Consider the following 25269-nt stretch of genomic DNA (forward strand, 5'->3'; position numbering starts at 1 on the left):
ATCATGACATTTATACAGCACTGTAAGTTTCCCAAACACTTCCACATATAGGTTGAGTGTCCTTATCCAAAAAGATTGGAACCAGATTTTCAGATTTCAGAGATTTTTTTATTTTAAAATACCAGCACATACACTTAACTGGCTGAGCATCCCTCATCCAAAAATTCAAAATCCAAAGTGCTCCAAATCTGAAACTTTCTGAGTATCTCAATGACTTTGACAAGCAAGGCAGTCATTATTATTCCAACTTATCAATGAAGAAAGTGATAAGAAAATTGATAAAGTTCAGGGAAGTTAAACAACTTGTGGATCAGCAATAAAGTTATTTGCTTTTATCTGACATTGTCTCCCCCATCAAAATGACCTCTCTTGCTTAACTACTTTTAAATGCCATCACAAAATATATACAAAGTGCAAATTCCTTTTATGTACTCCCCTTTACACACAAAAATAGTAATCATTTTTAAAAAGTCTATACCCTGTATCATAAAAATTTTATGAGAAGAGCATTAAGGACTAACTTAATATGGCCCAGATTTAACCAGAGAATACTCTGAATTTGAACTCTTAAGTTCTCCTCATTTTGGTCATTCTTCCTGAATAAAGACATTGTGTTGAATAACATTAAGAAACTGTAAAAGAATAATTTTACATGGGAGATAAAAAGTTTGTATTTATCATGCAGAGAAACAGAAATCACTACTTTTTTCTCATAGTCCATCATAATTCAGAAAAAAATGTTCATTGGATAATATTCCATTTAATGAGTATCATGATATGCTGCAATGACCAATTAGTGGGTTTTGCAAGCCTTCTCCTGTCCCCAGATTGTGGGTAGTGTAAATTCTACAGCTCAACAAGATGGGTAAAAGCATGCATAGGTAACAAAGAATCTTATATTGAACCTCATCAGTTTCAAAGAAGTACTTCTGGATTTTAGACAATTTCCCACAAGGACTTTTCCAGAGGCAACCCCCATTCCAGACCATCATTGTCCAATTGAACTTTCTGTGATATGGTAAGGCCCAACATCTGCACCATCTGCTGTGGTAGCCACTAGGCACATGTGACTTCTGAGCACTTACAATATATATATAGGGCAATGCAGAAATTAAACTTTTAATTTTATTTAAATTTAATTAAATTTAAATGTAATTTAAATGTAAGGAGCCATATGTGGACAGCAAAGCTTTAAATAAGGACATCAGTCCACAGGGGAATATAGCCCAGTTAGATTTCACAGGGTTCATAGACCCTGAAACTACTAAATATAAAAAAAAAGAACATGGGCTTCAGAGGCTGACAGACTGGGGACTCTTACCTGTGCAGCGCAACCTGGAATTCTTACTTTATTAAGCCTCACCTCCTACAGCTCTGTAAAGGAAATCTCAGTGAAAACCTCAGGATGTGAAATGGCCTCCCCTCACTGTGTCTAACACACAAGATATTCTGTAAACAACTGTTTCCCCCTCCATCCTCCCCTATCCTTTCCAATCCAAAAGAATTCTACAAGCAAACTTTACCAGACATATAAGGAATACAATTTTATGAATAATTTGTAAAAATATTTGAACTTCTTAAAAGTAATAAAGATTCACATCTGGGTTTGTATTTTATTTGATAAAAAAAATTTTATGGCATCAAACAATTATAAACTATATTCATTATTTTTAATATTTGGCTAATTTCAACCATATTAATGGGCTAAGAAGTTAAAGTATGCTATTTTCTTAGCTCACAATGCATGACAGACTATCATAGAAACTATAAAAACCACATAAGATTGTTTAAATGATACTTTATATGATGTCATCTTCACAAGTAGAAGATTTGGAAACTCCCTCCACTCTTGTATTGTTCTTAGTCTAGTGATCAATAAGTGTTTGCTTAATTATAAAATTGATGGAATTCAAGAGTAATTACTGATGCTTTTAATTACATACCTACCTATAGAGACTATTAAAAGACTACACACACGTATACAAATTATTCAATGTATTTGTCTAGTGTTATTTACAAAGAAGTAGAAAACTACCTTAACATCCCATAACATTAATATTATATATAGATATAGGCAAGCAAGTGTTCCATAGTACTCTTATTATCATTTTATATATATATATATATATATATATATATATGTAAGCAATGGCACATTAATTCAATGGATATCATATTTAAAGTAAGAAAAGTTTATAATATAATAAATAAGATTATGAAATTATATGCAGTTTGGTTTTAATTGTTTTAAATTTAAAACTATATATGGGAAAAGTTTTGAAAAAGTTAGACCTTTGGGTTTTTTTTTTGTGTGCTTTTCTTTTTTCTTTTATAGTACCTGCAATTCCTAAAGAAAATAGATTATACTGTTTTGATCTGATTTGCAAGATTTTCAGTTTCTGAAAATGTTTGCCAAGGTACCAGTTATATTCCCATATATGGACAAATACTTACGGCATGCATTTACTTTCCAAAATAATACCTGAACAATCAGTGAAAACATTTGGATCTCCTTTATTCATATATAAGAAAAATTTTTAAAAACTTATCACTCTTAATATACTCAGAAAAATTCAAAGGGTTGCTCAATAAAATTCATCAGAAACCTTTTATAATAAATGGAGGCAAACTGATTTTAATTCGCTTTTCAATTATTTAGTTATAAATGGATATTTCTCAATCTCCTGACAATGCTTAAAAACCATTTGTTTTCATAAATATTTTAACTACTTCTTATCCATTCTCATTTACTATTAATACAGTATAAGATTTACACTTAAGGTAAGATTCAGCCCAGTTTCACTCAAGTTACTATAACTTGAATTGACCTGCTCTGTGTTGGTTGCTATGGAAGATGTAACAGAAGACAAGAGTGAGTCAGCCACAATTTATCCCTGAGAATATAACCAAGTTCCTTCAGTATTCTACTTATTGGTATATTGCCACAAACATGACCTGCTAGTAATATGGTACCTTCTCTTGGAAGGATGGTCCAGTAACTTTTAAGTCTACACCACACTATAAATCATATACCCCACACCTCACCAACAGAGCCCATTCATTGACTAGGGCAGTCTTCTTCACAATCTCACATCTGCATTTCTTCCCCCTTCCCACCTCCTTATCTCTATTTCAGTATCTAGCAGGTAGCCTTCCATACCCATCCCTTAACCCTTCTCATTTCCAGTTTCTTTCTCTTTGCTGCATTCCCACCACTACCTTCATCACATCGCTACCTTCCTCAAATACGTAGGTGACCCAACCAAACAAAATCCTTGGTCTGGCAACCAAGGTCCTCCATTATTTGATCCCAACATAAGTTTCTGGATATTTCCTGCTTTGCTAAACAATCTCTTGAACTCCAGATAAATGATCCTACTTCCTCTTATTAAAACATGGCTTGTATTTTTGTTCTCCTGACTCCCTGACAATGTCCTGCATCTGTCAGTCTTACCCATGTGTTCAGACATCTAGCTCACACAGTTGACCCTCTATATTTGCAGGTTCACATCCATGGAATTTAAGCAACCACAGATGGAAAAGATCTGTGGAAAAGAAACTATGCGTGAACCATATACATACAGAAAATTTGTACTCGCCATTTTTCCACAAACAATACAGTACAACTGCTATTATCACTGTCTTAGGTATCGTAAGTATCTAGAAGTAACTTAAAATATTTTGTCCTACTGTCCCAGATATGAAACACCCACTAAAATCCTAAATTGAGCAACAAATATACCACTAATGGTAATTTTTAAATAATTGTTGTGTTTTCAGAGTTCTATTCTTTTGACCAAAATACTAGTCAATTATCAGAGTTTGAAAATATTTTTAAATTCATTGTGAAAATGGCATAAACATTACTACAAAAGTTATTTTTACTAAATGTTTGAACAAAATTTTAAGTGCATAACTGCTGTGCGATACAATACATTTGTGAAATTTCTAGAACTAGGTAGTAATTTTATTGCATGGAATGCACTGTATTTGACATGATCAATATTCTAAAAGAACTGTTCAATATATAGGACACTGGGACAATGTACACTGCATAGTAATGTATAGTGTGCTACAATGACAAACTTTTAACATGTTGCTACTTGTTGACAAGTTGTGACCTGTTTTTGGACTACGAAAAAATTCCGTTAGAGAAAACATGTATGCTGAATGCTTGAGGAAAATGAGGAATTAATTCAAATATTCCAGTCCAGTAGAGATTTTTGAAGTAATGACACCCTATATAAACAATCTTTGCTATCCCGAAGAAAGTAAAAATAAATTTGAGAAATACTTAATATAATTGAGTTAAAAACATTTTTAGACGTTTTTAAGTCTTTAGGTTATCTCAAACTACCTTCCATAAGAAATTACTGGTCAAACGATGAAGATTTGGGTATATCTATAACCAAAAAATGCAATGTTAAGAAATCAATTCCAGGAAAAGTATCATACATTCTTCCAACGATAATGAATGAGAAGACAATATTGAAGACCAAGGTTTTTAATTTTATCCTCTAGTAAATACGAATCAAAAGTCATGCACGAAATTTGATATTTTTGAAGAATGTTTGACAGTGGATGAAATGATTACCAGATATTACGGATACAATTCACTGGAATAATTTATAAGAGGTAAGCCCATAAGATTTGGTTGTGGTTCAGTGGTAGAGCACTTACCTGGCATGTGTGAGGCCCTGAGTTTGATCCTCGGTATGGCATATAAATTGATAAGTTAAATAAAAGGTCCATTGACACTAAAAAATATTTTTCTAAAAACATGCAGAATAGTAGGATATTGCTGTAACTTTGACTTATATTGTGGAAAATGTACTCAAGAAGGACACAACTGCGATTTTTTGCTTTGCTCAGAAGTAAACTAGTTCTACAAATGCTCAGACTGGTAAGGAATCCACAATTACACTCTGTATTTTTGTTGTTCATTTTTTAACAATCTATTCACTGGTTATGACTTGTCAGTACACATGTGAAATACTGGATTCCAAGCTACAGGCACCAAGACTACACAAATGTCCTTTGAAACTAACAACACTGATCAAAAAACAAGCCGGAGGGCTGTATGATTACCAATTTGATACAAATAATAAGGTTCTCATTGTAAAATGGTTATACATGTCTTTGTCAGAACAAACTACAGTAAAACGTAAGCATTTTGCAAACTTCAACAATAAAAAAAGGATAATGCGCCTCAACTAAAGGTAGTACGTATCTGCAACAAATTCAATGGTGCGATGGATAAACATAACTGGTTCATTTCTGAATATTCCACTTGTATTAGAACTAAAAAATGATTGGCCTTTTTTCACTTAAATAATTGACATGTATTTAGTAAATACATGAATTATTCACAAATCTGTGAAAAAGACAAGAAAAATCTCATAAATGTGTTGGATTTCAAAAGAGTTCAGCTTAGCCTACCTAAAGTGATGCAATGAGAAGGAAGCAAGTGTAAGCTCCTGGACCTGGTATTGTATAAGGCGGTATCAGATTTGACATGAGAAGGCAGCTCATTCTCAAACAGCAAGGGCAACAACAATGCCAGAACAAACTATATCACATAAAACCGAAAACATATTGAAACATATTTTCAAAAATGTAATATAACCCTTGGTTTAAAGTGTTTTGCTTCTTTCCTCCAAAGTGAATTGTTGAACAGGTCATGAAAGGCACTCTTTATATACTGTATAATGTATAAAAGGATATCATATTTGCCCAATGTCCTATTTATAAGACATCTCATATATAAAAGATATATTGTTTCTGTGTCCTCTTTTATAGGACAATCTGTATTTTGGTTCTTAATGATAACAAAGGATATATATACTCTTTATTATGATTTCCAAACTATTTTAATGTATCTCTGGGTCAATTTCATTAAAATATTCACAGAATTGATAACTTGGGCTTAAGGAGTTAAAGCATATGGGAGAATCTGTGTACATGATATGCAAATACTATACCATGTTTTTTAAATTTTTTCCATATTTTCATTGGTGCATTACAGTTGGTCATAATGGTGAGATTTGTTGTTACAGATTTGTCCACACACACAGTATGACAATATAATTTGGCCAATATTATTCCCCAGTATTTTCCCTTCCCCTCCTAAACCATAGTTTTATAAGGGACTTGAGCACCTTCAGATTTTGTTACATGAGGGGTATCCTAGAACCAACACCCATTGGAAACCAAGGGACAACTGTACCCAACCCTCCTCCCTTAGAAGTTTTCATCTTCCCAGTCGCAATTCCCTCTTTCTACTTTCCTCCAAATAAATTGTCACAATTTGTGGTAATTGTGTACAGCTTCCCTCCTTGGCCAGGCTGTAAACTTCTACACAATGAGTGTTATCATACTTATTAGTATCCATCTGTTCACCTCAGTGCACTGCAGTTCAAGCAAATGCTCCATGATATCCAACTCTGTGACTCAGCTCATCTGCAAATGTAGGCTCCAGTTGTATCACTCTCAAAAGGCTTTTGTGAATATCAAACAAGATAATAAAATGATCTCTACAAATAGAGTTGGTAGGATAATATAACTGGGAAAGCAAACCTACTTTCACGCTGTACCAGGGAACTAAACAAGCAACAGCTATGATATTAACTCTAATCAGAATGCCACAGAAATGTAAAAGCAGCAAAGACCATTCCAGGGACACCTGTATCCCACCTATTTGGGAGGCAAAGGTGGAAATATCACTTGAGTCCTGGAGTTCAAGACTAGCTGGGCAACAGCAAGAAATCATGAAGAAAGAAAGGAGGAAGGAAGGAAGGAAGGAAGGAAGGAAGGAAGGAAGGAAGGAAGGAAGGAAGGAAGGAAGGAAGGAAGGAAGGAAGGAAAGAAAAAGAAGAAGGAGGAGGAGGAGGAGGAGAGGGGGGAGGGGGAGGAGGGGGAGGAGGACGAGAAAATAGAAGGAAGGAAGGGAGGGAGGGAAGGCGGGAAGAAAAAGGAAAGACAGACCACTCCAGGTTTTAAGGGGATTAGAGGTGAAGCTTTCCCTGGAAAGGAAGGCTTGAGGAGAGCCCCAAGGGAGGACCTGAAAAAGCAGCAGGGACAAAGAAAGTCTATGGAGTTTGCTCAGTCTCTCTGAAAAGTATCTTAGTATCCTTAATAAATCATCAAGGATCTGCACATGACAATCAGAGGTTACACAGAATCTCTGAACAGCACTGGGTGGTCTTCTTAAACAGGCATCACTATTTCCCCAGCCAGAGGTCAGTGGCCACTGCAGGAAAGAAAACAGAATGTTCCTTCAGCAGTGAACAACAATTAATTCGCTAAACTTTAGCCTTCTATACACTCATCTTTCTAAAGGACTTACTTGTACTTGGCTATAGCCTCTATTAAAGATCCTATCACTGCATTCATCAGTTCATATCTCACTACTTTTTCCTGAGACTGCAGGCTTAGCAAATATTTTCACAAGCTAACGTGGACTCTGGGCTCTGTGAGGCAGGAGCTGGGGCCCACCATCAGGATCACCCTGTGGTCCTTTACCTTTTCCACTCAAATGTAGACATTTAATTAATATTTGCAAGAGAAGAGAAAGAATTATAAACTCCAGTGAGTTTAATATTTTAATAATTGAGCTAGCCTGAAAGTAGACATGTGCAGGAAAGTTCTAAAAGCAGCAAAATTCCTTTTCTATTAGGAGGTCTACCTGGTGACAAGTAGTCTTCAACTACTCAATGAAGAACATATTTGCTATCTGAAGTCCAGTATAAATGAAGGAAAAAAATATGAACTCGTAAACTTATGCTTGTCTTAAAAACTGAATAAGACAGATTCTTACTGCAGAATCCAAGTAGGAAAATTTCACACACAATACCATATAACCCAGTGGTTAACTGCACCGAACAAGGCCCACAGTAACAGGAAAGAAAGATAAAAAGATAAATACATCTTTCATGTCTGTCGTGGGAAACCTAATAGGAGGCTATATTTCTTATAAATTCTAATTAGAGCAGAAAGGATTATCAGAGGATTTTTCTTTGATCCTGTGATCTATCTTTATTGTACTATCAACTTGAGAAACACAAAAGCAGCTAAATAGTTCTGCATCCCAATTTCAAACAACAAAGTCTTTTAGGGTTAAAAAAAAAAATCTCTGCTGACTGTTTAGAGTGGTTGGGCTAATTTATGTGATGTGAGGAATGCTTTATTTATGAAAGGAAGGTAGGTTACACTCTCCTGGGGATAACCAGAGCTCTGGAACAGTCTCTCAGGATCACTTAAGTAATATCAATAGTTCACTTATGACATTTACCCAACCTGGTTAATATGGCATAACAATTACTTTGTCATAAAGGTCCCCTAAAGGTTTTCTTTTTTTCTTTTTCCCACAGTGACTCAGAAAAGGATGACAAAAATCCTGCATCCTGAGCATCCTAACCAGAGAGTATTCTGAACTCACAGCAGCTAAACCCCATCCAGACTGGCTTCAACTTTCCAAGATTTTAGGATCCAGAGGACAGAAAAGGGTAAGTTATTACTATTAAAGTTATTAAAATGCTAGTGAAAAAAGCTGTCAGTCCTCATAGCTTACACACACACACACACACACACACACACACACATTATTTAAAAAAATGTATAGTGTAGGCAATTTTTTTCAAACATCACAATTTTTATTTTGTGTGTTCCCAACCAAGGAGTAAGTAATTCCAAAGGGTGTGAAACCTCATTTATCTGGCATCAAGAGAGCAGAGCTCTGGAGGAGTGGTTTCCTGAATAACAAACACTCTGCCATTCATTTGCCTGGAGTGGAAGTGTTGTCTCTGCCTGCCAGCACTCCTCCCCCAGGGCCGCCCCTCCTCCACACTGCAGAGCGGGGGCAGGGCTGTCACTGTGGTATCCCAGCCCCCCTGCCTCAGGAAACATGGACTCCGACTGGACCAATCTTGGTCATCATCCCCTTGGATACAGTGGTACATCTAGAAGTAGGCAGGTGACCCAAGCAGGACTTAAAATTTTGTGTATGGATGTTGGAAAGAAGATGGTCTCTCTACTTTTTTCTACCTAAAGTCCCATTCATGTAGAGTTGAAGCAAAAGCAACAGAACTATAAGAGATTCCATTTAACCTCTTGGGTTCTGCTTTGCCCCAAATCAGCTCTGTCCCTGCTCATATTGATTACATGAGCCAACATTTTCAAGGTGGGTTTTGATCACTAGCAACTAACATTTGGACATTCATACAATGTCCAAAGTTCATTAGACTAATGGACCTGGTATTCAGGGAAAACCTTCCCAAAGTAAACTGCGTGAATCTCTACCACAGTTTAAAAAAAGAAAAAATACAGCCATAGTAAACACAATTTAACCTTTTCTTATTGATCTAGTCATCTATACCAAAACATATGATGTTCTCAGGCACTACTGAATTATCCAAGGATGCCTGACTCCATTAAAGAGGTAAACACTGCTTTGTAACATTTCTTCATTTGTTCTGTTGTCAGTAACATAACGCTCCCTGAGCAGGAGGGTCAGATGGCAATTTGTCCTCCCTTGTAGCTACTGTTGTACCTACTGCCACATCCTGTAACAACAGGTAGGTGTTTCCTAAATGAAAATAATCATTCACCAAGAAGAAGTAAGTTAAGAAATGCCAAGCTAGTTGTTGTAAATGACTAATGACATCACGTCCTTGTCTCACAAAGAACAGAGCTTCACTCAAGTTATAAAACAAACAAAGAATGGGTGGCATTCCAGAGTGGCAACCCCCACACCCAGGCATTCTGCCCTTCTCCCACCCTCCTCACTTTTCTCCCAACAGGCTCCACTCTTATCCCTGCCCTGGCAATGGAGTCCCTTGTTGCACACATCCATTAATGGCCACCCTCTTCACTGGGCTGTGAATCCCCTTTCTCACAGCTAATTGACTTAATTTCTCACTTCCCAAGTATAACTTCCTGGAAGAGAATCTGGCCCAGCTCTTCTTTTTGAGCTAGACCAAAATCATGCCAATGTCAGCTGATGGATGGCTGTCTCTGGGTTGTGTGCCCACTCCTGGCACAATTAGTGACAGCCAAAGAGAGGACCCATTGATTTACTTATTCATTATTTATTTAATCTTACTTTCAGCAAACATTTGCACAGAGCTTAGTATAGGCAAGGCAGATACTTTCTAAGTACTTACAAATATTTATTATATAGTTCCAATCCTCATGATGAACCAAAGAAGTAGGTATACTTATTATCCAACTCTCATCATACTGGGATTTTCCCGCATGTCTTTAGTGGTTATACGGCATATGGAGTGCTCTTTAAGTATATACTTTTGTTACTGTTTTAAAGTCTATACATAGTCATATTAATAAAATACACATATTACAGACTTTTGAAAACTGAATAAATAAACTAATCATGGCTGTTATTTCTTGACTGGATTATTCACTCACTCGGCACCAGGAACTATACTAAGTGTGCACTACTCCATTTACACACACACACATGCACGTGTGTGAATGCACATGTGCCAAAGACTCTATATGAAATTCAACAGATGGATATCCCTTCACCTAGCAATCTCAAGAGTGGCTAGACAGCCTGTCTCATGCTCAATGCTTACAATTAGTTTTAAAACTCTTTCTGGAGCATTAAATATCCCAGTCATTGTGCTGGGTTTATCACATGCTTTACTTCATTTGATCTTCATTAGCCATCCTGAGGGGAAGTGTACCATTTTACAAATGAGAAGGCTAAGACCTAAACATCCATCAAGTGACAAAATATTAACCCTGATCCTAGTTCCACCACAGACTATTCAGAAACTTTCACTTATTAGTGATAAACAACCTCATGGTATATAGAACTATCTATCAAGGAGTAAAAATTCTGTATCTTCCTAAATACTAACATCAGCAGAAACTGCTTAGGTAATATTAAACAGAATATCAACATGGGCTTCAGTCTATGTCTAGAAGCAAAAAACTGTCTACTGCATGTCTACAGAGGGGACATAAAGTGGGATATAATACTCAAGATGAGAACTATTATTTCATTCTATTCTCTTGACATGTAAATATCAAGTGATATCAATTTCTTAAAGTGACGTAAAAGGGGAAAACCAAGTATGTATCTTTCTCTGAGAAACTGAATTAAACCTAAGGGTAAATTCTGACAGAAGCAGATCAAGGTAAATGAGAACATCTAGGACGCAAAGTTGATCAAAGGACGCTGAGAACGCTGGTGCTTAAACATCCTCTTCACACTTCTCACCAGGTGCCTAGGCTTGGAATACCTTTGACACACCCCCCTCCTCCTTGGGGAACCATCTCCCCTGGTGTCAGCAGCACTGTCACAATCCTAGGAGCACCACTGCTGCCACTGAGGAATAAGTAAATGCCAATCTTCCTGGCCATTTCTGTCATATCTCTTCTGCTTTGTCAAGAGGAAAATCACATGCTGGCTTCTTTTCCTTCTACATAAATACATACTTATGTTACATTTTAAAGTCTATATAGTCATATATTAATAAGTCAAGAGCTTTTTTTGGTAGTTATTTTTTTATTTGTTCTTTTTAGTTATACATGACAGAATGTATTTTGATATATCATACATACATGGTGGATAACTTCCCATTCTTGCAGTTGAACGTGATATGGAGTTACACTGGTCATGCACTCATATATGAACATAGGAAAGATATGTCCAACTCACTCTACTGTCTTTCCCATTCAATTCAAGAGCTCTTATACACCATTTTCCACTGCACGATCTAAATCAGGTATCTTGGGAAATTAAAAGACATATTTTAGGTATAAGATAAACTAGTTAATGGAACTATGTCATTAAAGAAAAGTAGAAAAAACAGTGCCAGGAATAAGTATTTTGTTGTCATTCTTTTTTGTAAATTGCTTTTTAAAGGTGTGATTGACATTAAAAAGTTATACATATTTAACATATACAACTTGGTGAGTTTAATAAGTATACACACATAAAATATTGACTATCCAAAATTTTCTTCCTAACCCTTCAATCCTTCCTTCCTTCTTTCTTTCCACAACAGATGGATAATGTACTGATGTTGTAACAAGGTTTAGAAGAATGCACATCTCACACATCAGCATAACAACCCAATCATCAGGTTTATGAACCAAAAAGGATCTCTTCCTAACTCTTTCTGTATGATTATTACTGTGTGTATATGAATGTGCACGTGTGTGTGTGTTTTGCTCTAAGAAATCTCTCTGGAAAATTTGCACATTTACTTTGGCCATATCTTGTTACTGGAGGTATCTTCAGACTCTACAGTGTACTTCAAATCAAATCCTTTAAGAATGAATTTGACTTTCAATTGAAAGTTCAGTTCTCTCAAGAGAATGAGATAAATCCCTTAAAGTTTAAAAAAAAGAAATGAAAAATTGACCTTGTTGGCCTGTAAGACATTCTTTTGTTTTCAATAATGGTAGTATCAGAGAAACATACCTTAAATGTTTAAAGTAACTTCTTTTAGGTAAAACAGTTGGAAGAATAAATTCTGGTAACTGTATCTGTTTTAAATTCTCATTACTTTATTGAAACCCACTGCATATTTGTTTGTTAGGGAAGGATAGAGGAAAAGCCATGGCATGGTTTATAATTTCCAATGTTCCCTTTGGACACATCTCCAATAGTTTTCAACTACGAAGAATTCATTAGTACACAAAATTCCATTGGGTCAATGGCATACAGAGCTGGCCCAAAGTCCCAATATCTCAATTAAGAGGTGCTATTCTTCAGGGAACAAACCTACAGCACGTGATCAACCTCTTGCCTCCCCTTTCCAAGTTCTTCCAAGGAATTTTAAAAAATTGGTGTTGATGCCAAAAGAAGAGCAAACATCCTCCATCTGCAAGTGGAACAGAAAAACAGAAGCAGGTGGTCAAGCAGCTAAGCTGGCAAAGCTTCTGGCCAGGGGCCGGACAGTCTAGATTCAGACTTGGCTGCAGTCATTCATGACTCCCCAGTGCACAGCTGTATGGAAGCCAGTCCCACCTTGACAGAAATGCTTGTGAGAGACAAGGCATGAAAACACTCAATTTATTGTAGAATTCACAAATTCCATAACGGACATTAGGAAATCAGCCCATTCACTTAAAATGCTTTCAACAAAAGGAGAAGCAAGAAAGACAGATACCATTTGGTAGGAGGGGGTCATATATATTCAAGGAATTTATTTTAAGATATCAATAACAAAAACTGCCAATCTCACATTCTTATGTGAATATTCATCCTTTCTAGTTTTTCAATGCCTCTGGGTCTTTATACCATTTCTTTAAACACTGATTCAAGTCCAACTTGAGTAAATTTAAGTAATTCAATACTACTCAGGGAAAAGAAAAATAAAGTAATATACTAAATATTCTCTTAAGATCTTTTTTAGCCTTTTAACTCCATCATTAAAAAATTAACTCATTGACTTTCTCCTATGCCAGCAGACATCCCATCAGCCCTTTCTCACTCTCCATATCTCTAAATAATAATTGTTCTATTTAAAACCTATTGCCTTAGATGTAAAAACACAGTAATGATCACAATTATATCTAAATCAAAATTTGAAAATCATATTACCTTTTAGAATCATTGACTCTATCACATATCATATTTTCCAGTATACAAATACTACTTCCTATAAGTATTTAAAATATTTTCTCAGTTTAGACTAAAAGTTATCAGGTACGGTACTTAACTAGTAAAAAAATAATACATGAGATTATATATATTATATATAAAGTTATACATATGTATATATATATAGATAGATAGATAGATCGAGTTATTAAGTTTTCTTTTCTTTACTTTTTTTTTTCTTGTGGTACTGGAGATTAAACCCAGAACCCCACACATGCCAGGCAAGTTGCTCTAGCACTGAGCTGTATTCCCAGTCCCTCAATCAAGTTTTAAACTGCCTTTAAATTGTTAACTTTGTCATAAAATGATCTAGAAGTGAGTTGTGAAAGCTCTTTAAGATATTCAATAATTCGAAGTGTCTTCCATTTGGTCTAAACTGAAGGGGAACTAGATGTTTTCCCTCTTAAGTTCATCATCCCTATGCCCATTCACCTAGATCTCAAAGTCCAAGTCTCAAAGTTACTCACCTCAGGTGACCTGCTATCACATGTGCAAAAACTCCTTTAAAAACATGGTTAAACCCTACAGGGAGATAGTCAGGGTAAACCCTGACCACGGCTGAAGAGGAGAATAATTTTTAATTCTATTTATAGCTATATTTGTAAATCACTGAAGGGGAAAATCAGGTACATCTGTTGTCCCAGTTTGGGTCAGAAATCCATGAAAAATTGCAATTTAAGCATGGCAGACCTCAAAAGGAAAACATCAGCACCCTGTGTGGTCCTTTGTAAGAAAATACACATATATTTGTATTCTCACTCTTTCTCCAAAGTTAGTTTTCTAACTGGTAGCAACACAGCTTGATGGATGAAATTTTAAGTACGAAATTTAAAGTGTCACTTAGAATAGGATGATTTAAGCCTTTGCAAGATTCAATTGAGAATTTTACAAGTCGAATATTTGATTTTTTTAAAGGAAGCATTTAGTATGGGGCACGGTATTATAAAATTTTTCTGTGGTTGACTCGAGAAATCTCTGAAAAAGATCATGCCAATAGCTAAGGGAGGCAGAAATAGGAGATGAACATCAATTATGCATTTGTGGACTGTTCCAGAACTTTGGTGCCTATCTTTGTTCTCCTACAGTCTTCGATGAGACTTTTGGCCTCGATTACAAAGTCAAATCAGGTCTGAAAGAAACAGAAGCTTGAATTTTTCCAATGCAAACACTAATGATCATAACTGATAAGAGGGGAGACAAAACATCTATGGGGCTCACTCACCAGCTTAAACCAGAGAGCTGAACAGCACTGGGTGGGGCTCATCTACAACAAGGGTGCAACAGAAGCTATTATTTTGAACAGTTGAGCAACTCAACTATGATACCATAAATTCCACAAGCCGTTTTTCCTGAAACCAAGTTTCTTACGCCTCTCAGGCTTCTGATTTATAACAACCACTATAAATTCAATTGCTACCATCTCCATTTCCATAAGCAAAAGAAGAGGCAGAAAATCACAAGGAGGGAAGGAACTGCAAAAACAGCAAAGAAAATTTTAAGGGATGGTCTGAAAACAAATAGGAGAGGGAGGAAAAAGGCAAAGAAAACATTTAAAAAGCACACACATACACAAACAAAATCCAAATTTAGGATTATATACCATAGGTGCGAACTTGTACTTATCACTGTAGCAGAACAAGCATTATCTTCGTAATGATGACCATGATTAACTACACAAAAGATTAAACTTTATTCACGATAGTCTAAGAGGGAAGGGTATTAAACATCTTCTACAAAAATGTTCTTTTTTTTTTTTTTGCGGTACTGGGGATCGAACTCAGGGCCTTGTGCTTGCAAGGTAAGCACTCTACCAACTGAGCTATCTCCCCAGCCCTACAAAAATGTTCTTAAGAAATATATTTAATTGGGGTATTAAAAGAAGACTCTGAGGTATCCAGAAAACCTGATGCTGTGCTCTAGTAATCTAAGAAATCTTAAAGTAAAATGTCTCTTCACAAATAATTATCAAGATACACAGAAACAAAGCCTTTCTAGAACAGTAATCCAGTCAGATATATTACCTTACAACCACTTCTATTCATTTAAAATTTGATTTGGCAACAAGAAAAACTTCTAGTTTTCAGTACCAAAAAAAAAAAAAAAAAAAAAAAAAAAAAGCTAAACTGACATGAAGTTCATGGTTCAGACCCACTTTCACTAAACACCCACAGCTTACTTTCAAAAACATGGTAAATATTTTCTATTCTAAATGTTAGAAAAGCTTTCACAGACAGTTTTGACCCTCCTTCAAAGCACAGATATTTCAGAATCATGCTTCAATGGCTTAAACTCTGCATTTTCATATCTCATTGGAAAGGCTGAATGGTTCACTTCTGATATTAATTTTCCTCTTAAATGAAAAAATAATTAACCTATTTCCCATAAAGAAATAACTAATGAACACAATTACAATCTGTTTCACAGAATAGACTAGCTATTGAAAAGAAAAACAATGAAAATGAATAGTAATAAGAATTCTGACCATGTCATGTTTTATTTCACTAAGTATAATTCATGTAAACAAGTATTTTGCCTTGTTTTATATTTAACTTCTCCCCCTTATCTTTACTATATTTGATCCATGGGGGGGAAAAATCACAAAATAAATACTACACAGATGTAAGTTATAAAGCATAACGTCATAATGGAACACACCAAATGAACCACAGAATTTGGGAGCTAGAACATGACCAAAATCTTGGATCCACCAAGGTACCATCAACCCCAAGGACATCCCCCTGGCCCTCTCAGGTGTTTTCCTCATATACATGTGGAAATTTTCTCCATATTATTATAATTGGAAACAATATTTCTAATATTCAAAGGATTCGTCTAGTAGCCTTATTACTTTTCTAGAGCTGCCATAACAAACTACCACAGACTGGACAGCTGATACTTTCTCACAATTCTGGAAATCCCAAGTTCAAGACTGAGGTGCTGGCAAATCTGGTTTGTTCTGACGCCTTTCTTTAACTAACAGATGGCCACCCTCTCAGCTGTGTCCTCACATGGTCCTCCCTCTGTGTACACACACACCCCTGGTACCTTGTTGTAAGTCTAATTTCATCATATAAGGACACCAATCAGACTGGATTAGGGCCCACGCTAAAGGTTTCATTTTAAACTCAGTCACCTATTTAAAGGCCTACATCTAAATGTAGTTATTCTCTGAGGTACTGGGTTAAGACTTCAATATATGAATTTGTGGGGCAGGGGGTGAGGTACCATTCAGCCAATAACACTGCCCGAATGAAATTTAAAGCATATATTCCAGTTAAGTTTCCTGTGCTATGCATCTTAGGATTCTTCAGAGTAATTTAAGGAAATACCTTCCACCTAGAAGGCAAACATCCATTTGGCCAGAGGAAATACCTTCAAAAACAAGAATATGCCTGAAATAAGAAAAGCTAGAAACCCTCTTCTTGATGGGCTGAATTTAATGCATCAGCCTCTCTGTGAAGGTCTGGATTTCTCTATAGGAAGGGGTTTTTGACCAGATCTCTGAAAGGGCAGCCATGTCCTCTCCTCTAATAGGAAGTGAACCATCAGAAGCCTGCGACCTCAGCCAAAGGCCAGCTAATCCCCTTTTCCCATGTAAAGAGAATCAGTAAATTTTAGAAACTGAATTGCCAGTGTTAAACAGAGGTAAAAATCAAGGCAATGGTTCCCTCCAAAACCTGGCAACACTATTACTTAAAATTACAGCACTTCATGTTTTCTAGTATTCAGCTTCTGCAACAAAGATAAATTCTTGACCAATCTGGCATTAAATGGAAAAATCATAACACCAAATGGCATAGGATCCTATTACAGCAAATAAAAATATATCAAATACATAAGTAAAAGTTTTACAGACAGGAAGGAAATACCTTAAAGGATAATAATAGGTTAGTAGGATTACAGGCAGATTTTGATACTTTTTCCTTACACTTTTTGATATTTCCAAGTTTTTAACCAAAAAGCATTAAATTTTACTTTCTGCTATATGATGCACATGTAAAAATGATAGCCTGTTGTAAACAAAGATCTCATTAGTATTTCAGAACCAGAGGACAGTCTCAGATCTGAACAAACTAACAAGCACACACAAGAGCCTTCATGACAACCAGTGTGATCACATGGACATTTATCATTTCCCTGATATCAAACACATCTGGCATGTCAACAGCTCAAAGGCCAACCAATGATTACTCAGAATCCAATGTAATCCCTCTGACATTCTATACGTTTGCCTGATTAGTGTCAGATTTTACAGACATTTTGTCCAAACAACAGAAAGGAAACAAACTGCTACAAAGCATGACCTCCTTCATACACTGTGGGACAAAGAAACATCAAAAGAGATGACTCCCAACCCCCTCCCCAATTTATAATTACTTTTCCATGTTTGAACACAACTGTTTCAACTAAAGGGAAGGGGAAATGTCACTTCCGGACAATAGCCCTTGTTGTACCAGATTATTTTCCATTGTCTCTTTCTAAAGACTTAGTGTCGAGGCAGCTGTTTTGTAGGCAGCAGGCCCTCTTATCCTGGTTCCCTAAGGAATCATTTCCTAAAGAGATTAATAACAGAGCCAAACAGAAGTGGCTCTGAAGCCTGCATGCTCTTTTAAAGGCAGTCAGGAGCTAGTTTGAAAGGGTTCCACTGGGATCAAGTCTGGTTTCCAAATAGTTGTTAGTTAGGCAATATTTAGGAATCACCTGCTCCCAAAGGCTAGCACACACTCGACATGTCATGAAGAACTGCAGGAGACCAGAGTCATGGCTATGCCAGCTGAGAGAAAGCTTGGAAATGCACAAGGCAGGTGCTGCCCAGTAAAAAACCACAGTCAGACATTTTCACTGGCCACTCTAAGTGGAAAATGGCCTCTGAGAAAGACTACCTAAGCAGCATCATGTCCAACTGTGCACTGACTATAGATAAGGCAAGAAAGCAAGCAAGGCTGGGTACAGTGGCACACGCCTGTAATCCTAGTGGCTCGGGAGGCTAAGAAAGGAGGTTAGCAGGTTCAAAGCCAGCTTCAGCAAAAGAGAGGCACTAAGCAACTCAGCGAGACCCTGTCTCTAAATAAAATACAAAATAGGATGGGGATGTGGCTCCATGGCTGAGTGCCCGCAGTTCAATCCACAGTACTCCCATGACCCCAAAACAGCAAGAAGGAGTCTGTGCAGCCTGACAGCAGTGGGGTGCTGACAGGGCAGTGGGGGAGACTAGACCTCCTGCTATGGTCCTGGATAGGTGATTCACAAGGATGCCTCAGAGAGGACCCCTGCAGCCTTCCCCTGCAGGTTTTCTATCCTCCTTGTCTCTCCCCACCTCCCTCCTCTGCATCAATTCCCTCCAGAATCTCCACCTGCATCTTGCTCTGCAATGGTCTGTGAAGCACGATCTAGACTAAAGCCTGGACCATGCAACCCACTCACTCCCAGCCTTGACTGGGTGATGACCTCTGACTTTCCAATAGATGATAAGAGTCGATGACATCCCACCAGAAAATGCTATATATAACCTGAGAAGGTACCTATCACTAAAAACAGAAATTACTCACATGTACCCAATGTGGAAAAGACTGCCACCATCCTCAAGAAACACTCTACCTTTTCTGGCTTGAGCTTTGTGCTCCCCAGAGTATTCATGGTTCAGAAACTCACTGAACTTGCTGCTCAATTTTGAGGGTCAGCTTCTGAAGATCTACCATGGAAAGGTGTGTGGGTACCATCTTGCACAAAACCATAAGCTCCCTTAATGTTACCTTCATCTAGCAAAAAGGACCAAAAACCTCTTTAATCACCACACTAGAACAACCCCCTGCGCACACACACACACACACACACACACACAAACACATGCATACATATTTGGGGAATAAAAGCAGGTTTTAAAACAATAACTAAAATTACTATTTTAATTAACAGTTCTCACCATAATAATAGGATAATGAAAGGCACAATTCTCAACATCCTCCTTCACTGTGACCTCAAATGGTTCCAGGAAACTTACCTGGTTTTAGGGTTTCTTCTCACTTCCATTTTGCATTCCATGATGACTAGTTCCTCATCTTCAACATATGATGCTTTATCTCATTGCTTTCTAAAATATTTGTGTTTGCAAGCCTACTAAAAGATGTATGACAACTGTTTCCACTTGTACATTTTTAAGTTGACATCTTAATAACATTTTTCATTGCAAGTTTAAACAGTGAAAAAAAATCTACATTTCCAAGGTATTAAATAATAACATGAAAATCAAACTATAACATGATTCTCTATAATGTATCCAACTGAATCAAAACACCACACTGCTTTTTACCATTACACATGAAAAAAAGAACCTGAAAAAGCCTGTGAAAGCCTTTATTTTCCTCTATTCCTTATGTTTATTCCTTGCATTATTTCCATTGCACTAGCCCCACAGATTTTTATCTTAATATAAAATATTTATGTTTGAAAATTTTATTAGTCATTCTATCACATATCTTTGTAAAATAAGTACATATAATATAGATGCATAACAATGAAAATTGTTACATGTATATAAATATGGTCACAGGAAACAAAAAAGTACACAAATATTTTATGGTCAAAAGAACCTTTTCAAATACAAATGTTAAGTTTCTTATGACATATGATTCTCATTATTTCTATATCTGGATTGATTTATATTTGTTGTCAATTGTATACAATTAATAAAAATATAAATATTAAATATTTTATAACTACTAAGAATAAAAATAAGCTGTTTTAGAAATTCAGCTCATAATGAGGCAGATGAAGTACTTCTAATTACATTATGCATGTGTAGAGGAATATTTCTAAAATAGGCATCAATTTTATTCTTGTCTGACCCCTCCCCTTTTTTAATCTAAAAGCTGAGCAAACTTGTTCATGCAAGTAACTACATGGAAATTTAAGTTTGCTTTAATAATTTTCCTCTATAGTTTGGATTCCTTCTGGGACATATGCCAAAAAAATCTCAGAGTGATCTATCACCAAAATTATTTTTAATGATCAACTGACAACTCAATTACGTTCTCTTTCAATTTTGTGGAAAATAAAGAATTGGATGCCACCTGAATTGCAAAAGTATTTGTTATCCTGTCATTAGAATCATTAATTTTCATCAACACCAACACCACCATTTCAATCATTCCTTTGTTCAGAACACAGGTGTTTTATTACCCCAGGGTCTTAAGAGCACCCTGGTAATATTAAGAAAGCAACCGAGACTGGCCTTTCCCTTGGCAATCGGGGGAAGGTCTATTAAGACAGGAGACTATAAGTAACAAAGAGTTTATAAAAGTCGAGATCTGAAAACAGAATTCCTGAAATCCACCAATACCCCTTATTACCACATCCAGGACATATCCTTTAGAAAGTTTCAGGGTCCATGAATTCCTGTCTGAAGATCTCCATTTGATCCTAAATGCTCTATATGGTCTGAATTCCGAAAAATATGCAGAGCAGAGAGATTTGTTCTTCCCTCCAACAGAAATGCAATTCTGTCTGCCTTACCTCTCATTATGTCTTCCCATTATTAATGCCAAATAAAAATTTTTAATGGTCCAATTCTTGGCATGGAAAAATGTACTGGAAAAAAATATCATAAATACAATGCCCTTATTTGGCTTCTTTGGAATCAAAACAGTAAAACCTGTATTTTGCACAAACCTGCCAATTAATTTATTTTAATTACAGCAAATGTTACCCTCCAGAGTCTTCTAACCACTAAGTCCTGCTCAGTAACAATATGGGAACTGACTCATTATACTAAGCTGTCTCCTGAGTACTTCTCTTTCAAATAAGTGCATTTGTTCTGAGAGCACTCTATTCAGTGTTGAGACTGCACACAAGACTAAATAATATAAAAAAAAAAAAAAAAAAGTTTGGTGGTGGTTGTTGTCTGTTCTTGAATGAAATCATAACACAGATGTTGGTCATCTAGGCGTGAGCAATCTTACATACCATTTTCAAGAGCTTGGCTGTGTTTGTCCTTTTCTGACCTAAATTGCCCTAGGTTACAGGGACAGCGAGTTGTGATGTGAGTAGGAAAGAAAATAACTCTCCTGCCAACCAACTTCTAATTCTAGTCATCACTGTCCAACAACCAAGCTTCAGGGCATTCAATTGCTGAACAGTAGCTGAGGAGAGATGTTGGAAATCTATGTGATCCTGGTGGAGCGGTGCCTGTCCCTCTGTTACAGATGTCAGTCTAAACTGAGGAATTTATTAAAAGAGTAAATGCTCAGGAATCAAGAGTCCTGGGTTCAAAGTTCATTATCACCTATACTATGCTTATGTGTTCATGGGTAGCTCTTCTGAAATTCAGGGATGATAGTAACTGCACCTACCTGATGAGGTCATTGTGAAGACTAGATCAGCTAATAATACATTTGAAAGCACTTAGCCTACTGCCTGACAAAGAAAATATTCACTGAATAGGAGCTGTTGTTAAAATACCCTTACGAATTTGTAATTCAATTTCTTTGGCAATCAACTCATACACGATACTTCAAATGTAACAGGGAATGCTGATTTTTTTTCACAGAAATATGAAATAAGCCCTTTTATAGTGTTTTAAAAAAGATACTCTTAAGAGGAACTCCAGCTGTTTATCAATATAGTATTAGGTTCACCTGAAGGAAAGAATGCCTACTTTGCAGGAAAGCTGTTCTTCATGCTACACAGACACCATGGTGGTCTCTTGGGCACTTGTCATCATCAGCTTGGCATAAGCTGCATGTGTGGGGCATGCACACAACACACCCTAAGACTTACATCCTGAGATGCATGGCAATAGTACAATGACTGTGGGACCTTCATTAATCTAACAAACTAAATGTATTAAGTATGGAGCATCAGGATACAGAGTCTCAAATCCTTACTGACACCAGTAGCACTCTCTCCTTCTCTGAGAGCTTGCTGAAGGTTGACTCTACTCTCATTTTCCTCCATCACAGTGACAGATGAAATGCGGTTCAGTGTTAACAGCAGCCCATGCAGTAAGAGTTGTAGTGTTCCTGCTCCTGATGTAAGGAGTGGCTCTATCACCCATTTTGTATTTCTAAAGTGAGGCTTAAGGTATGCCTCTCCTCTTATTTGATTTTTAGGTGTTTTGAGTCATTTTATAATTTAAATGAAGAGTTTCATCAGAAAGAGTCAAGAAGAAAAGGAAACTTTAGTAGGAAGATGGGGAGCTTTTGTAAGAGAAAGAAAACCCTCAGTACTGGGAGATGGCTTGGTGATACAGCACTTGTTTAGTTCTTGCAAGGCCCCAGGTTTGATCCTCAACACCAAAACAGCAAATGAAGGAAAAGAAAAAAAAATTAGTAACAGTGTTTCTGTCTCCCAGTCATACCTGTCCAAAAGATACACTTCGTAAAACTCTGCACCTTTTCCCCAGCTGCCCACTCCTACTTAGCAAGGAACATAAATACCCATCAGGAAAGACCAGAAGAGCATCCCAAGGAAAACATCTCAATTGAAAATAAACCGTGTCCTCAGATCCCTCCTCAAGTACCAGACACACACTAACACAATGAGTTCCAGTCCCACAAAGCAGCTGCCTAATCTATGATGACAGGACATTACTTGGTTTCTGGTAGCAGATAGTCACATGGAAATGACTGGTTTTGCATGCCTTTTTAAAAAATGATCCCCATCCAGGCTTGGTGGCACATGCCTATAATCCCAGCTACTTGTGAGGCTGAAACAGAAGGATTAAAAGTTTGAGGTCAACCTGGACAATTTAGCAAGACCCTGTCTCAAAATAAAAAATAAAAAGGGCTGGGGATATAGCTCAGTGTTAAAGCACTTGTCTACCATGCACGAGGCCCTGGTTTCAACCCCCTGGAATTGAAAATAAATAAATAAAATAAAATAAATCCAAAAAATAAAAATATATTTTTCATCCCTCAGCCATCACACTTCCTTCCCTTCATTCCTCTTTCATGTTCTACTCAGAAGCACAGAAAAAGAGTTAAAATACAGAATACAGGAATCTGGGAAACTCGAAGCTTTTGTATAGATCCCAATATGCTAAATGATCCAGGAAATTAGGACGATATCCATCATAAAGATGATCTGAAAAACACAGCAATCTCAAACATAAGAGGAAACTAAGATGGTAGAAAGAATGGAAGTTTCTAAAAACAGCTTGAGTTTGGCCAACTCCTCAAAAGTTATCAGAGAGAGCACTCAGAACATTAGGATGTTTACTTAGGATGCTTATTTAGTTAATGGAAAGAGAGACGGAAATGACCGCAGGGAAAAAATCTCCTAAGTGAGTTCTCTAGAAGTACTGCCTTATAGATATCAAGTAATACACTGCTAATATAGCATCATTTGTTAGGAAGTTTCTGTAAAACATCCAACACAGAGAGTTTTTTTAGACCTAGATATGAAAACAAAAAAACTGGGAAGCAAATGAAACACATTTTAGCACTCAAAGAAACCCTCCAAGGAGAACACAACTATTTCAATTGGAAGTTTTCCTAGAATCGGTATGTGATTTTTGACATACAAGGTCACCTCGAAACCTTTTCTTCCACCCCTACAAAACTCAACTTAATTAGAAACACAGAAATAAAAATGGTAGTCCTAGCATCAAAATTTAGGAGATTATTGATGGCCTTATTTAAAACCCCTCAAAATCAAGAACAGACTGGTGAAACAGGCACCTCAATCGTGTGATGAATATTAAACGTAGGCTCGAATCATTTTATCATAAAGACTTTTCAAATTAGAGTCTTCAGAGTGTATGCACTTCTGACATGTTGTTAGTAAACTGTCAAGTTGTCAGTCCTGTTTCTAAAGGGGGCAGCCTCTGAAGGGGGTGCAGGCAACATCAGTTTCTTGTTCTTCAGTAAGTCCCACAGTCTAAAATAGAACATGACTGGAAAACAAAATTCCAAAGTAAAAACTAAAATTTGATAGCTTCAAAGTCAACCACAGAGCAGTTGTCAGTACCATGTACCCAGAGTTCATTATTTAGAAAACTGACCCTAAAAGAGAAACAGCAGCCGCTAAGCATAAGGGTGGGCAGCTGCAGAACCCAGACAAGGAAGGAGCCAGCACACCTCGACCCGGAACTCCCAGAAGGCTGCAAAGCTGTCCTGTAGAACTCTGCCCTCCCAAGTCATGCAGTAAACCTCAGAGGATCAAAGAGCTCAGGAAAAGGGAGGCATGGCACCCCTTAAACACAAAAATACCCTCCTCCATCAACAACCAACCTTTTAACCCATAGGCTCGCAGACCACAGTGTGGGATCTGTCAGGCAGATCAGACTGAAATGATGCTCTTCTAGGTCTCAAAGTAAGTGTGAGCTGAATCTGCAGTCATGGAGTTAAAGGCACTGGCTTTTCCTTGGAAAATCATCTCAGAAGAATGGTCCCATGATGAACGCACAAGCACCCAGAGTCACTCATGGAGCTTCATCATTTCCACGATGACAGCTTGAGTTTCCTGTCTGGTCCCATGAAGCACTATTCCAATGACACCTTCCTTGGGATCCCCACGGTGCCGCCCAGCATTTTGTGGCTAGGAACTGCTCTACCACCTTAGTGGGAAGGTTGGTAGGAGGACTGCTTTATGTATTAAAGTGTAGAGGGTAATTGGATTTCCAAACCATAACTGTT

General features: G+C 36.9%; 1 protein-coding gene and 1 non-coding gene across 2 annotated transcripts in view; both read right to left on the reverse strand.

Moving 5' to 3' along the window:
• Dock4 (dedicator of cytokinesis 4) overlaps positions 1 to 25269 on the reverse strand; it is a 445877-nt gene that overhangs the window by 397058 nt on the left and 23550 nt on the right.
• Positions 12027 to 12130, reverse strand: LOC124992042 (small nucleolar RNA U13). The gene has a single exon (XR_007110045.1). It is a non-coding gene; the product is annotated as a small nucleolar RNA U13 (small nucleolar RNA).

Source organism: Sciurus carolinensis, chromosome 8, assembly GCF_902686445.1.
Source record: "Sciurus carolinensis chromosome 8, mSciCar1.2, whole genome shotgun sequence".
Lineage (NCBI taxonomy): Eukaryota > Metazoa > Chordata > Mammalia > Rodentia > Sciuridae > Sciurus > Sciurus carolinensis.